The 15,214-nt window shown below is 41.7% G+C and overlaps 1 long non-coding RNA gene across 1 annotated transcript; it reads right to left on the reverse strand.

Annotated features, from left to right (window-relative positions):
• Nucleotides 1-558: 558 nt before the first annotated feature.
• On the reverse strand, nucleotides 559-4,828 carry LOC129823683 (uncharacterized). Its single transcript, XR_008754665.1, has 2 exons — nucleotides 3,565-4,828; nucleotides 559-3,419 (listed from the first exon to the last, which is right to left on the reverse strand). It is a non-coding gene; the product is annotated as an uncharacterized LOC129823683 (long non-coding RNA).
• Between the last annotated feature and the right edge of the window lie 10,386 nt (nucleotides 4,829-15,214).

Here is a 15,214-nt window from a genome sequence, read left to right on the forward strand (position 1 = left end):
TCTCCTGCTCGTAGTATATCGACTCATAGCATGTATGCTAGCCTAACATAGGCTACTCATCCTTGTATGGACTAGGGATGATTCTCCATGATGGGGTGTGTTCATGGAGAGCACCGGCTTTACCCGAAAGCTGGTTTTGGGAACAAACAAGTTGGCTATATAACAAGTGCTCAGCATACGTGGGAATTCCTTCAAGACTGTTGGAAAAGCATTCCAGGTGAAGCTGATTGCAAACTCTGGGCCTTTTCTCAAAGCTGTCAAGGCAAAGGGTGGCTATTTGAAGAATCTCAAATATATAATATATTTTGATTACCGGTACTAGGTTATTCCATATGTGTTATTTCATAGTTTTGATGTCTTCACTATTATTCTACAATGTAGAAAATAGTAAAAAATTAAGAAAAACCCTGGAATGAGTAGATGTTCTAAAACTTTTGACCGGTAGTGTATGTTTTATTTAACGAGGCAAGTCCGTTAAGAACAAATTCTTATTTCCAATGACAACTATCTTGTTTTGCACGCTTTGTACAAAATAACAAAATGCAGTACTACAGGATATTTCTTAACATAGCTCTTTATTAGCTAGCTATATCTGGCATGTTCACGTATCGCCAACCAGGATCAAACTGACCATCACCTAACCAATCCTAGCACAGTATATGGCGGTAAAATACATCCAATTATAATTCAGTATGTTTACACATATGAATATTACATCCACCTTTTAAATAAAAATGTTTACATATTCTAAGCGTTTCTTTTGAAAACATGCTCTGCAGTTTGAACTCAAGGTAAGTAACCATTTATATTGCATACTATACCAACTGAATCAACAGACTCTGAAACAATAATCCAACATACTGTTACTTTTCAAACAAGGGATTCTCAGCAACTCAGCTTTCACTGTAGAAATAACATCGTAACATTTCAAACAAATACAATACCAAAGCATTTCAAGTTAACTTTCAATAACAAGTTTACAGTCGAACTCTTTTAGGGCAGCGATCCGCCTACACCTCTTTGACATTTCACAGGTCTAGGACAGCTCTGGGCTTGACCTCTCTTCCTGACCTTGTGCGATATGATGCTGAGCATGCTTCTGTGTCAGTCAACAGTTTTTGTGGTGTTGCAGGTAAGTATGTTGTACTGTGTGTGTGTGTTTAGTCCATGTTCTCTTTCAGGGGAACAGTTCATCTAATCTGTGTTGTTCTTTTGTGTTCAGTAGGTGACGGCGACTGCGGCGGTACACTGCTCTTTCTGCGGTGCGGACGTGCTATGAACGTTCAGTGTTAGCTGGCTGGATGACGACTGCTGGCTTCCAAAGGCCATGCTCCTGGATTCAAACTGACTCTCTGTCGATCAGTGGTGGCAGTGGTCTAGCTGACCTGTCGTAGTATCGCTTTTGTTGTTGTCTCTGTGCACGTTTTCCATGCATTTCCTTGTAGCTGACGACCTCAGGTTGTAGCTGCTGGTTGGTGCTGGGAAGGATTGAGCGAAGTCTGCGGCTCATCAACAGCTGGGCTGGTGATTTGAAGTTGTCAACTGGAGTGTTGCGTTATTCAAGGAGACTAAGGTAGGGGTCTCTTGTCTGCTTTATCCATGAGTGATTTAGAAATCTGCACAGATTTTTCAGCAAGGCCATTACTTTGAGGGTAATGCGGGCTTGTGTTGACATGTGTAAACTCCCATGCTTTTGTGAAGGATTCAAACTCATTTGATTTGTAACAGGGCCCATTGTCAGATATTAAAGTCTCTACAATGCCATGCCTGGCAAAGGCTGCTTTCAGCTTGTGTATCACAGCTGCAGATGTGGTGCTGTCGAGTTCGAAGTATCTGCTGTAGTAGTCCACTGTTACGATGTAGTCCTCGTTGTTCTAGTTGAACAGATCGGTTGCCACGACTTGCCAGGGTCGGTCTGCGATACAGTGAGGTAACATTGGCTCTTTGGTGTTTGAGGGGCGTTGTTCAAGACAGGTGGAGCATTTACCAACAATGTCCTCTATTTGTTTGCACATTCCGGGCCAAAACAAAATGTCCCGTGGTCTCTGTTTGCACTTTTCCATGCCCATGTGTCCAGCATGGATTTTTGTCAAAATCTCCTCAGACTGGTAGGAATAATGATTTTCTCTCCTTTGAAAATTATTCCGTTGATCTGTGATAGTTCATCACGATGGTTCCAGAAATCTGAGACGCTCTGAGGACATTTTCTCCTCTCAGGCCATCATCCTGTATGACTTTCCTCAGCTGTGCGTCCTTTTCTGTTTCTGCTTGGATCTCCTTCAGTTTTGTGTCACTAACTGGTAAGTTGCTGTACACAGTGTGCACTTGCATGTCCATGCCTTCACTGAGGCTGCTGTCCTTATAGGTAGAAACTTCCTGGGGAGTGTGTCTGCGACAGGGATGTCTTTGCCTGGACGGTGAGGGATTGTGAAGTTGTATTTTTGTAGTTGAAGGATCATTCTCTGTAGCCTTGGCGGGGCTGCGGCTAGTGGTTTCCTCATAATTGACTCAAGGGGCTTGTGGTCGGATTCCACAATGACTTGTCGTCCATATGTGTACTGATGGAAACGTTTACACCCGAACAGAATGGCGTAGAGCTCCTTTTCAATTTGAGCGTTGTTGATTTCACAGTCTGAGAGATTTGGAAGTGTAGCCGATGGGCTTTCCTTCTTGCAGTAGCACTGCACCTAGTCCATACTTTGACGCGTCCACTTGGAGTCTGAGCTCTTTGATGGGGTCGTAGTAGGCACGGATTGGTCTTGGTTCTCTCGTGGTCAAGTCTTTCACATTCTGGAAAGCAATGTCATGTTGCTTGTCCCAGAGAAACTCACTGGACTGCTTTAGCAGTTGACGCAGGGGTGCATTAGCATTGGAGAGGCTGGGTGAGAACTTGGCTAAGTAGTTGACCATGCCAAGCACTGTTTCCAGCTCTGCACGGTTCTTTGGTGGCTCCATTTCTTTTATGGCTGAGATCTTCTGTGGATCCCAAAAGGCAGGCAACGGAACCTGTAGCGTCCAAACGGTGTGTTGAATGTTGTGAGCTTAGATGACTCTTCTGTGAGCTTGATAGCCCAGTAGCCTGATCTAGCGTCCATGACACTGAAGTAGTGTGCTCCCGCTAGCTTGTGTGTGATGCCATCTAGCGTCGGTAAAGGATAATGGGGGTGTTTGATAGCCTTGTTCAAGTCTCTTGGGTCGAGACATACTCTGAGCTTGCCTGTGCGTGGTTTCTCCACCACCACTAAGGCGTTTACCCAGTCAGTCGGTTCTGTAACCTTGGTGACTATGTCAGATTGCTCCATGCTCGCCAACTCTCTGACGGGCACGGAGAGCAAGGGGAATCTTTCTCGGTGGGTAGACCACAGGGGTTGCGTCTGGGTCAAGGTGAATGGTACATTCTCCTGGGAATAATCCTATTCCTGTAAAAACATCAGCAAACTCCTTCAGTACATTGTCTGTCACTGATAAAACTAGCTTGATGAGGTCCATGTCTAAACATGCTTTAAGACCTAGCACTGCAGGTGCTCTAGTGTCAACAACGTACAAGTCCAACATGTCACTTACCTTGTATTTGCATTTGAAAGTGCATGCACCTTTTACTGGGAGCTGTTCACCACCATAACCAGTCAGTCTGCGCGTGGTGGGCTGTAGCTCGCACTCAGATGTCAAGCTGTGGTACTTATTCATGTCACGACTTCTGCCGAAGTCGTTGCCTCTCCTTGTCCGGGCGGTGTTCGGCGGTCGACTTCACCGGCCTTCTAGCCATCATCGATCCATTTTTCATTTTCCATTGGTTTTGTCTTGTCTTCCCACACACCTGTTGTCAATCCCATTCATTACCTGTTGTGTATTTAACCCTCTGTTTCCCTTCATGTGTTTGTCAGAGATTGTTTTATGTCAAGTGTTGTTTGATTGGTGTATAGGTGCGCGACGGGTCCTCGTACCCATTTTTTATTTAATGTATATATATTTCTCGTGTTTGGAGCATGTCATGGTGATTTATTAAAAGTCTCCATCTACACTTCATTTACTCTCCTGCGTCTGACTTCCCTGCCACCTATACACACGACGTTGACAATTCAGAGGAATAATGTTTACTTGTGCACCAGTGTCTAGTTTGAACGTTAGCTCTGTGCCTTGTGTTCCTATCTCAATGTCAGCAAAAGCTTGCTCTGTCTCTGATATTTGACTTTGTGTCACTGAATCAATAAACAGTTTATCAGCGTTTGACTCTGACATTTCATCTTCACTCACTGTGTGTACTGTTTTTCCACGGTAAGCTCTGCACACTTTTGCACAGTGATTCCATTTTCCACATTTAGTACACTGTTTGCCTTTCGCTGGGCAATTTCCTTGTTCGCCATGCACTTTGTATCCACATGTTTTGGAGTTATGTCTCTCTCCTCTCTGTGCACCGGAGGTGTGCTTTGACGTCTGTCTGACTGCGAAATGGTTTTCATCTGAGCCTGTGCTAGCTCGTGAGATCTGGCTATGTCGATAGCTTTGTCCAGCGTTACCTCAGACCCAACATTCAAAAGTTTCTCACTCGCGGTGAGTGTATTCCAAATACATTACGGTCCCTGACCATCTCATCCTTGTTTACATAATCAGTCTTTCACAAGCAGACGCAGTTCTGTCACAAACTGTTCAAACGATTCACTTGCTCCCTGTACTTTCTCATGGAATTTGTACCTAGCGAAAATCGTATTGGTCTTCTGTACAACATATGCTTCAAAACGATCGTAGTATGTTTTTAGTACCTTTTGATTCAGCCTCGGTAAGTGTCCATGTGTTGTAAATATCTCTTCCTTTTTCACCGATCCAGAGAAGCAAGTAGCTACACTTCCTCTTCTCCGCTTTCCTTCAGAGGATCCGTGAACATGAGCTCCTCATGCTGTTTGTACTTACGCCATGCATCGGGTAAGTTTGTAGACTCCCAGTCCATTCGCGGTGAAGGAACTCCAGATAAATCCATCTTGTAAGACCTTTTACTCTGACACCATGTCTTGTTTTGCACGCTTTGTACAAAATAATAAAATACAGTACTACAGGATATTTCTTAACGTAGCTCTTTATTAGCTAGCTATAACTGGCATGTTCACGTATCGCCAACCAGGATCAAACTGACCATCACCTAACCGTTTGGGTGGTCTTAACCAATCATAGCACAGTATGTTATGGCGGTAAAATGCATCCAATTATAATTCGGTATGTTTACAGATATGAATATTACAACAACCTAAGGTTGCTGTCTTTTTCTGTGCATAAACCAACTAGGCTCATAATTTAACGTTTTTATTTACAGATGAAATACAAGTTCAAGGCACATGAAAGTTCACATGTTCCAGATTTTCGATAAATAAAAAAAAAGTGCGTTCAAATGTCTCTGCTGTGAAAGTAGTGACATACATTTGTGACTCTTTTCAGGAAACTAGGCGTATGTCATGGCTAAGCAGCAGTCTACTGAAAAGCTCTTGTCTCAGTCTTCTGCTATATAACCATGTATGCCTTTTCTATTCCAATTTCAGTCAGGCAAATGCAACGTTATCATGCTCCGATAGCATGGATTCAGTTCATATTGGCTATCAGGACCCTTCAGCGGGCAGTCTGCTCAGAGGCAGTCCGTATGATGGCTTTATGGGTTCTTCACTAAATGTTCCTTAACTTTTTTAATCCTACATGATCTCTTAAAATGTGTTTGCATTATGAACTCTCACATGTTAAACTTACTCTCAAAAACCCCTAGATGAAAGAATTAGCATGGAACATCAGGTCGTCACCACCAGAACTAACACTGCTTTGCCCTCTCTCTTTCATGTTATGCTGCTTGCATGCGGAACATGGGCAGTACCTGGTGAACCTCTGTTCAACATTGATGCAGTGACAGAAGATGGCCCAAAATAAAATGAGTTCACGTTATGGGAATGATGTTTCGCCTCGTACAATATTTTATTAGAGGCAGTCTGTCATGGCTTTCTATGGGTGGAATATACTTCGTATTCATTTCTATTTAATCGTTGCATGATCTCACGATTTCTGACACTCACCTGTTCACCATGTTGGTAAAGTATTCTTAAACTGATAGGAAGGGTAAAGATAGTGCAGTGGTAATTGCTCAAACTAATCAATCAATCAATCAATTTTATTTTATATAGCCCTTCGTACATCAGATAATATCTCGAAGTGCTGTACAGAAACCCAGCCTAAAACCCCAAACAGCTAGAATGCAGGTGTAGAAGCACGGTGGCTAGGAAAAACTCCCTAGAAAGGCCAAAACCTAGGAAGAAACCTAGAGAGGAACCAGGCTATGAGGGGTGGCCAGTCCTCTTCTGGCTGTGCCGGGTGGAGATTATAACAGAACTATGCCAAGATGTTCAAAAATGTTCATAAGTGACAAGCATGGTCAAATAATAATCATGAATAATTTTCAGTTGGCTTTTCATAGCTGATCATTAAGAGTTGAAAAACAACAGGTCTGGGACAGGTGGCAGTTCCATAACCGCAGGCAGAACAGCTGAAACTGGAATAGCAGCAAGGCCAGGCGGACTGGGGACAGCAAGGAGTCACCACGGGCGGCAGTCCCGACGCATGGTCCTAGGGCCCAGGTCCTCCGAGAGAAAGAAAGAGAGAAGGAGAAAATTAGAGAGGGCCAAGATTTTCAAAATGTTCATAAATGACAAGCATGGTCAAATAATAATCAGGAATAAATCTCAGTTGGCTTTTCATAGCCGATCATTAAGAGTTGAAAACAGCAGGTCTGGGACAGGTAGGGGTTTCGTAACCGCAGGCAGAAACAGTTGAAACTGGAATAGCAGCAAGGCCGGGCGGACTGGGGACAGCAAGGTGTCAGCATGCCCGGTAGTCCTGACGTATGGTCCTAGGGCTCAGGTTCTCAGAGAGAACGAGAGAATTAGAGAGAGCATACTTAAATTCACACAGGACACTGGATAAGACAGAAGTACTCCAGGTATAACACTGCTTTCTGTCCTGTTTCATGTTATGCCACCTGCAATGGCGACCACTGGCCATGCCGGGCGATCCATTATCTATCGGTGTGGCAAACCAATGACGAAATACTGGTTTGTGTCACGGCTCCGTCTATGCCAACGCTGTGTGCTAATCTCCTGAGCTATACGTAGGCCATTAATTTCACGTCGGTGCTGCTTCAATATCTGTCCTTGCGTCCACACTGAAGATCAAGGGGCCATTGTTCCTCTGTTTCCTACGAAAGCTATATTCGATTAAATGCAGAGGAGATTTTGGATGCCCAAAAGTGAGTTAGTTCCTCTGCGAGTTCCATGCCTTTATATAGTTCGCTATGTTGGCGTTCAGCCCACAGTCAATAGCATTGCTTTCGTGGTTCTCGTAATAAAGTTCAGTGCATTACCTACAGCTGGTTGGCTGGGTGCATATTGCTTGTTAGAGTTCATACATCATGTAGGCACACAGACAATTAGGCTACTTGTATAGTTCAGTGAGAGCACCCGGCGTGTGTGGGTCTCTAGGGCGGCTGGGTTCACTCTGCTACGTTGGCAAGGGGTGTGGATCAGAAAACCAGTCAGTATCTGGTGTCACCACCATTTGCCTCATGCAGTGCAACACAGCTCCTTTGCATAGAGTTGATCAGGGTGTTGATTGTGGAACGTTGTCCCACTCCTCTTCAATGGCTATGCAACGTTGCTGGATATTGGCGGAAACTAGAACAAGCTGTCGATCCAGAGCATCCCAAACATGCTCAATCGGTGACATGTCTGAGTATGCAGGCCATGGAAGAACTGGGACATTCTCAGCTTGCAGGAATTGTGTACAGATCCTTGCGACATGGGGCCATGGATTAACATGAGGTGATGGCGGCGGATAAATAGCACGACAATGGGCCTCAGGATCTCGTCATGTTATCTCTGTGCATTCAGATCGATAACATGCAATTATGTTCGTTGTCCGTAGCTTATGCCTGCCCTTACCATAACCCCACCGCCACCATGAAGCACTCGGTTCACAACGTTGACATCATCAAATCGCTTCCTTACACAACGCCATACATGCCATCTGCCCAGTACAGTTGAAACCGGGATTCATCCATGAAGAGCACACTTCTCCAGCATACCAGTGGCCATCGAAGGTGAACATCTGCAAATCAGGTCAAGACTCTGGGCCCTCATTTAACAATGTTGCGTACGCACATTTCTAAGCAATGTGTGGGATTTATCAATTTGTACTTGAATGTGCGTAAATTTTACACACACCTCTAACCATGCGTACCCACAACACCTTGTGGTAGAAAAGTCAAACTGCTAGTGAAATACCATCCACCAAATGGAGAAGGGATTGACATACTGGAACAAATCAAACTATGAAGAAAGATTAATACATGAATAGTTTATTTATTTTATCGACATTTAAGCTAGTAATGTTCTCTCAGGGTGCTATCGAATTCATAAATAAAACTTACTTTAAGCCTAATTGAATAATAAAGTAAATTAGAAAGAGTTGAATGTAAGGTTGGAGGCAATTTAGTTAAACAATATAAAAAGGCAAACTCTTGCATTGCTGGAGGATCTGGCACAAGCTACATTACGCGTGTTTTCAATGATCGTGCAGATTGTTTTGCTGAGAGCAATGCTTGGCTTATTAGTAGATTTCGTTTCCCAAGGCATATTTTATTGTATCTCTGCAACCAACTCTCTCTAGTATTAGAAAGGGAGACGAAACGCACCAAGTCCTATCCACCCTTGGAATATTCCAGCAGGAGATTGCAGATTGATCTGGCATTTCACAACCAACCACGAGACAAATATTGCCTGTAATCCTTCATGGCATTATTTCATTGACCCCACAATACATGGTTTCCATACACTGCTGTGCAACAGGACGGAGTGAAAAGGGTTTTCCATACCATAGCTGGATTTCCCAATGTCATTTGAGCAATTGACTGCACCGTCATTGAACAAATTCAACTTTGTCAACAGAAAAGGTTTCCATTCTGTCAATGTGCAGGTCATCTGTGATTCACATTTGACTTTGTTGAATTTAGTGGCCAAATGGCCAGGTGGGAGACACGATTCATTCATTGTGCAGAACAGTTCAGTCGGGCCTTAACCTCCAGGAAGGAGCTGTTGAGGATGGTGTGGCGGATGAATCAGAATTAGTTTGGTAAAATAGATAATTAAGCCTATTATGCAAGATACTTGTCATTAGAATGTATCCCTTTGGACTCTAGTGTTGGCAGTTGCACTTTTCCCTCAGATAGGGTTCAGGCACTTGGGGCCCAGAGAGGGGAGAGGTCAGGCTTGTCTTTCACATGTCCCTGGTGCTATGCAGAATATCAGAAAGGGAAGAGGACAGAATGGAACATTGCCTCCATATGTGAATGTGTCTTTACCTATTCTTATACCATGTGAAGGGATGGTGTGATTAATGGGGAACCAATTACTTGTTTCCACAATGTCTGTGCGCCAGTCACTCACTCCTTTCCCATTGAGGGGAGGTGTATGGCAGTGTATGGCCTCTCTGATCTTACACTTATCCTGGGATAGTGTATGACCTAGAGGCTCACTCCCCTCAGTGAGCTTGTCCAAGAGTGGGTTTACTTGATGGGAGTATCTAGAGTTGACAATTTATGTTTTTGTACTATGAAGTACGAGGAACGAGATTAGAACCTCGTCTTAGGGACCAAACTGAACAATAATTTATAGCGAATGCTATCTGGCTATGGAATACTACTCTCAAGTAAAAGTCTATCTTTGTGAACGGTTCCTAAATATCTGGTTTGTCATGTCAAGGGGGGTGGATCTTTGCTATAACAGATCTCAGTAGCCATTGTGTTGACACTCAACGGTTCATTAGAAATGGCAAATCGTTGAATGTCAAGTGCTAATGCAAAGTGCTTATTATTAAAGATGTAGTTTTAAGTATAATTTCTGTATTACCAAATGAGACAAACTTCACACACCAGTCAGAGTTAAACACCACAATGGCTTATTAGTAAGTGACTTATGTTTTATTTGCCATGTTAGACCTCTACTGGGAAACAATATCTGTTGTACTAATAACTGCAGGAGACCGGGGCTACCCATTAAAAACATGGCTGACTACTCACAAACCAACCAGAGGCAAGGTACAGCCAAGCCCACCGCACATACAACAGTGGAGCGCACCATAAGCCTGCTGAAAGGGCATTGGCTGTGCTTGTCTGGGACAGGAAGCACACTACAATACCAGCCTAGCAAAGTTTGCCTCTGAAATGACATTCCTTCAAATGCCATTTACGTGAATGTAATACAATGTGCAAGCTCCTTTTTTAGGTTTGCTACATTGTCAAGGCTTGCCGTGTGCTCCACGACATTGCAATCAAAAATGGCATTCCACTGAATAATCCACCCAGACCTGATGGGGAATGCGTTTCCCACCACCCATAGCTCTGGCACTGAGGACGAGTCAATATCATACAACCGTTTTAGGCATCTGTTCTTCCAAATATTGTAATCAAAATCGACAAGGAAAACACATTTTACATTGCACCAGAATTTGTCTCGCATGTTTGACACAATCAACAAGTTCTTTCAATGATTGATTTCTCTTTCTCAGGCCGTTACTTCCTCCAGCTGCTGTTTGAGTCCAAGAATTGATGTTTCAGGACTGCGTCAGTCAAGACATGCGGCGCAGCTGAAGCGCTCGCCAAAAAGGACACCCTTCTTGTAGACCTGGGAATGGCTGAGAGTCAGGCAAATCACCCACATTTGAAGATTTCATGTTTTGTTACATATAGTCAAGAAAAAATATTTAGACGTGGTGCTTGACTTCAGTTGGTGTGTCTGGTATTCCCTCAGTATCACCATCACAAATGATGCCAGACACGGAGGTCTCTCGAATTATGGTGCTAACGCACAGGTCCATAGCAGACAGTGAAGAGTCACTCTGCCCTCCCCCGTTGGTAGATCATATGTTTTCAAATCAAACCTTTTAATTTCATTACCTGTTCTGCTCCCAAGCAATATTTTTTTCTCTTTGTCAAGCCATTGCTGAGGGCTCCAAAAAGTATGGCTTGTTTTGCCTCCACTTCGGTATTCAAAAGTTCTATTTGTGATTTCTCCATGTTGGCGGAGAGAAATTAGTGACATTTCTTGCAGCTTTAAAGGGAAGATTTGTGACCCTAAATGAGTCTTCACGTGCACTACCACAGTGTATTAGAACATCTTATTTATCAAGGCAAAAGACACAGGTGTGTGTAAATCAAGTGTACAAGCAATTGATAAATACCAACTTTTGGACATTCTCAATTTTCTTCGTACGAGTTAATTTAGAAGCTTTTTTACACAACATTGATAAATGAGGGTCCTGGTGAGGACAATGAGCTTCCCCGAGACGGTTTGTGCAGAAATTAATTTGTTGTGCAAACCCAGTTTCATCAGCTGTCCGGGTGGTTGGTCGCAGACGATGCCGCAGGTGAAGAACGTGGATACAGGTGGTCTGCGGTTGAGGCCTGTTGGACGCACTGCCAAATTCTCTAAAACAACATTTTAAGACATCTGTGGCATGTTGTGTGACCAAACTACACATTTTAGTGGCCTTTTATTGTCCCCAGCATAAGGTGCACATGTGTAATGATCATGCTGTTTCATCAACTTCTTGATATGCCACACCTGTCAGTTGAATTATCTTGGCAAAGAAGAAATGTTCACAACATTTTTGAGAAATAAGCTTTTTGTGCATATGTAGAATCAAGATAAGACAACTAGAGCCTGCAGGACTTGCTTTTTGGAGTGTGTTATCAAAAAGAAAGCATCTCTTTTATAATGGACAGACCTCTCCCAATCTTTAAAACAGTTTAGAATCTAAGGTAACACCAAGTAATTTATTGTCTCAACTTGTTCAACAGCCACACCATTCATTACCAGATTCAGCTGAGGTCTAGAGCTTTGGGAATGATTTGTACCAAATACAATGCTCTTAGTTTTAGAGAAGCTCGCAATCAAGCTGAAACGTTTAATTTATTTATTGAAAAGTTATCTACTCATTCAACCAACATCTTGGATATGGCAAGCACAAAATAACTCTGTTAGCTAGCAAGCTAAGTAACAGACACCTGCCGTGGTGCATTGTGATAACGGTCAGACTTGCGGAAAAAATCTTGTTGCCTCGAGCAAACCATGCCTCTACGTTTTTGCAACAACCAATGATAACGCTTCTGCTCTAATAGCATTCGCTACACTTTATGGCATAGGTGCAGGCTAGTATAGAGAAATGACAACAGCTTCCTTGCTATTTCGCTCTGCCATTTGAGCATAACAAGAGAGGGAGATTCTCTTTACCACCCCCAGTTAAGTTTTTAGGGGGTGGATCAGCTTTAATTTGTGGACAGATTGTTGCTTCCATCAATGAAATTGTCTGCATCATTTCCAAACCCCCATACTTTTTTGTGTAAATATATATCTAAATACACAAACATTCATACCTATACACACACTTAAAAAAAAGACCTTTATTCCCTGCAGACACTTCCACCCCTCCAATTGGATTAAACAAGAACACTTAGGCTTCTACCGTCAGTTTATACATATTTTACAATAGTTTTTGTTTTCAGTCCTGGCCTTCCTCTCTTTCTGATGTCCATCCAGTTTGATTTGTATTTCACAACATTTCGAAACCTATATACATTTTACAGACCTCGTATGTTTTACATTTGTTATCTTGTTATTGGTCCCACCCTTCTGCTCCATTTAGAATTTCTATTTTCCATATTTGAACTGTGCTGTGACGCTACACAAAAGTACTGAACCTTTCTTTTCTCATAAATTAAAGAAACATTTTTGCTAAAATAATTATTGATCGATTGACTGCCTTTTCAAATCACCCAATATTGCTATCTGCAGCGTTAGTTCTAGGTCAATGTTGCAATTCTTACGCCATTCCTGGACCTGTGACCAAAAACGAGCTACATATGGACAGTACCAAAATAAATGATCTAATGACTGCCTCCTCACAGCAAAATCTGTTGAGCTGGAAAGATTGTATCCCATATATATATATATATATATATATATATATATATATATATATATATATAACATTATGGGTTGCACCATCTACTTGCCTCTTACATTTTTGTGGTAATGCTGCAATTAGTTGGTTGTAATTTTGTGTAGAGCAGACACTTCCATATGTCTGTGTCAGCTGCATGTGACATAACTCCACCAGTCCTATTTATGATATCATTCACAAAGATTAGTTGTATGTTTTTTTTATTTTCAGGTGGATTAAACTGAAATTGCAACCAACTTTCTAAGGCTTGTTGAAATAACTTTTTTCGATTATTTTGTTTTCAAACAACCAAACGTGAGCAGTTGTAATCTGAATAAAGGGAAAAAGGCCATTCTTGAACATTCTTACTAATTTACTAGAGAACCCTTTTGGATATAAGTATAACTGATGCCTTTAGTGAGATGTCTAATGCTATAATATTTAATCATTTTTGCTATATAAACAGGCCCTTAATTTTGTCTGGCTTGCCATTCCAAATAAAATTGAATATTTTTTGTTCATATCATTTAAAAAGCAGGTCACTAGGTGTAGGCAAAACCATAAGCTAATAGGTCAACTGTGATATGACTAAAGAGTTAATCAGGGTGTTTCCCCCCCCCCCCCCCCCACAAAATACAGGTATACTTTATATAAAAATGTATTGGAGTGAGATCATTTCTTTCGGGATTTGTATACCGAGTATGTCCACATCCCCGCCAGACCATTTTATTGGTAAACTACACGCTAATGTAAAAGTATAATTTTTTTTGTGATCCAATACGTAATATAGTAAACTTTATCACAATTTGATTTTAATCCAGAGAGGTTAGCAAAAGTATCTAGATGCTCTATGAGACTGGAGGAATTCTAATTGTGGTTTTAAAAGAAAACATATCATCAGCGTACAATGATACCTTAGTTTTTAAGCCAAGGATTTCTAATCGCTTAATATTATTGTTGGATCTAATTTTAACAGCTAATATTTCGATGGCAATAAATAGATATGCTGATAGCGGGCAACCCTGTTTTACTGCTCTAGATAGTTTAAAACTTTCTGAGATGTAGCCATTATTTACTATTTTACACCTAGTGTTACTATACATAATTTTGACCCATTTTATAAGAGATTCTCAAATTGAAATATTCCAGGCATTTTATATATAAACTCCAATTGTACTTTATCAAAAGCCTTTTCAAAATCAGCTATGAAAACCAGGCCTGGTTTCCCCGATATTTCATAGTATTCGTCTCCAATGTATCGTCCATTAGGATGGCACCACATGATTAGGATGAATAATATCTGACAAAACCTTTTTAATTCTATGCGCCAAGCATTTAGCTAGAATCTTTGCATCATAACACTAAAGTGTAAGAGGCCTCCAATTTTTTTTAAGTGGACTGGATCTTTATATATACCACCTTGATCCTTTATCAGTAATAATGAAATCAGACATTGTTGCGTGTCCGATAATCAACCATTTATATAGGAGTGCTAAAACATGCTAATAATGGACGGTAGATCTCCAGGAAGAGGGTTGGGCAGCCCTGGGCTAAATAAATGTCCTTTTGTCTCGAGTTTTGCCAGCTCAAAACGCTAACATCCAAAAAGTGGATAATGGAACAATAATTGTAACAAAGAATGTGGGGATTTATGGAAAACAAATATAATATTGCTTTTCATTTTGTGACGTCAATTACAACTAACTGGGAAAGTACACTGCTCAAAAAAAATAAAGGGAACATTTAAACAACACATTGTAACTCCAAGTCAATCACACTTCTGTGAAATCAAACTGTTCACTTAGGAAGCAACACTGATTGACAATAAATTTCACATGCTGTTGTGCAAATGGAATAGACAACAGGTGGAAATTATAGGCAATTAGCAAGACGCCCCCAAAAAAGGAGTGATTCTGCAGGTGGTGATTACAGACCACTTTCAGTTCTTATGCTTCCTGGCTGATGTTTTGGTCACTTTTGAATGCTGGCGGTGCTCTCACTCTAGTGGTAGCATGAGACGGAGTCTACAACCCACACAAGTGGCTCAGGTAGTGCAGTTCATCCAGGATGGCACATCAATGCGAGCTGTGGCAAAATAGGCGACACCTTGAGGGGGGTGGAGACAAGCGACACAGATCAATTTTGAAAACCAGCATTGTTAGACTTTGTGGCCCAGATTTGAGAAATTATTAAT

Source organism: Salvelinus fontinalis, chromosome 26 (assembly GCF_029448725.1).
Source record: "Salvelinus fontinalis isolate EN_2023a chromosome 26, ASM2944872v1, whole genome shotgun sequence".
NCBI lineage: Eukaryota > Metazoa > Chordata > Actinopteri > Salmoniformes > Salmonidae > Salvelinus > Salvelinus fontinalis.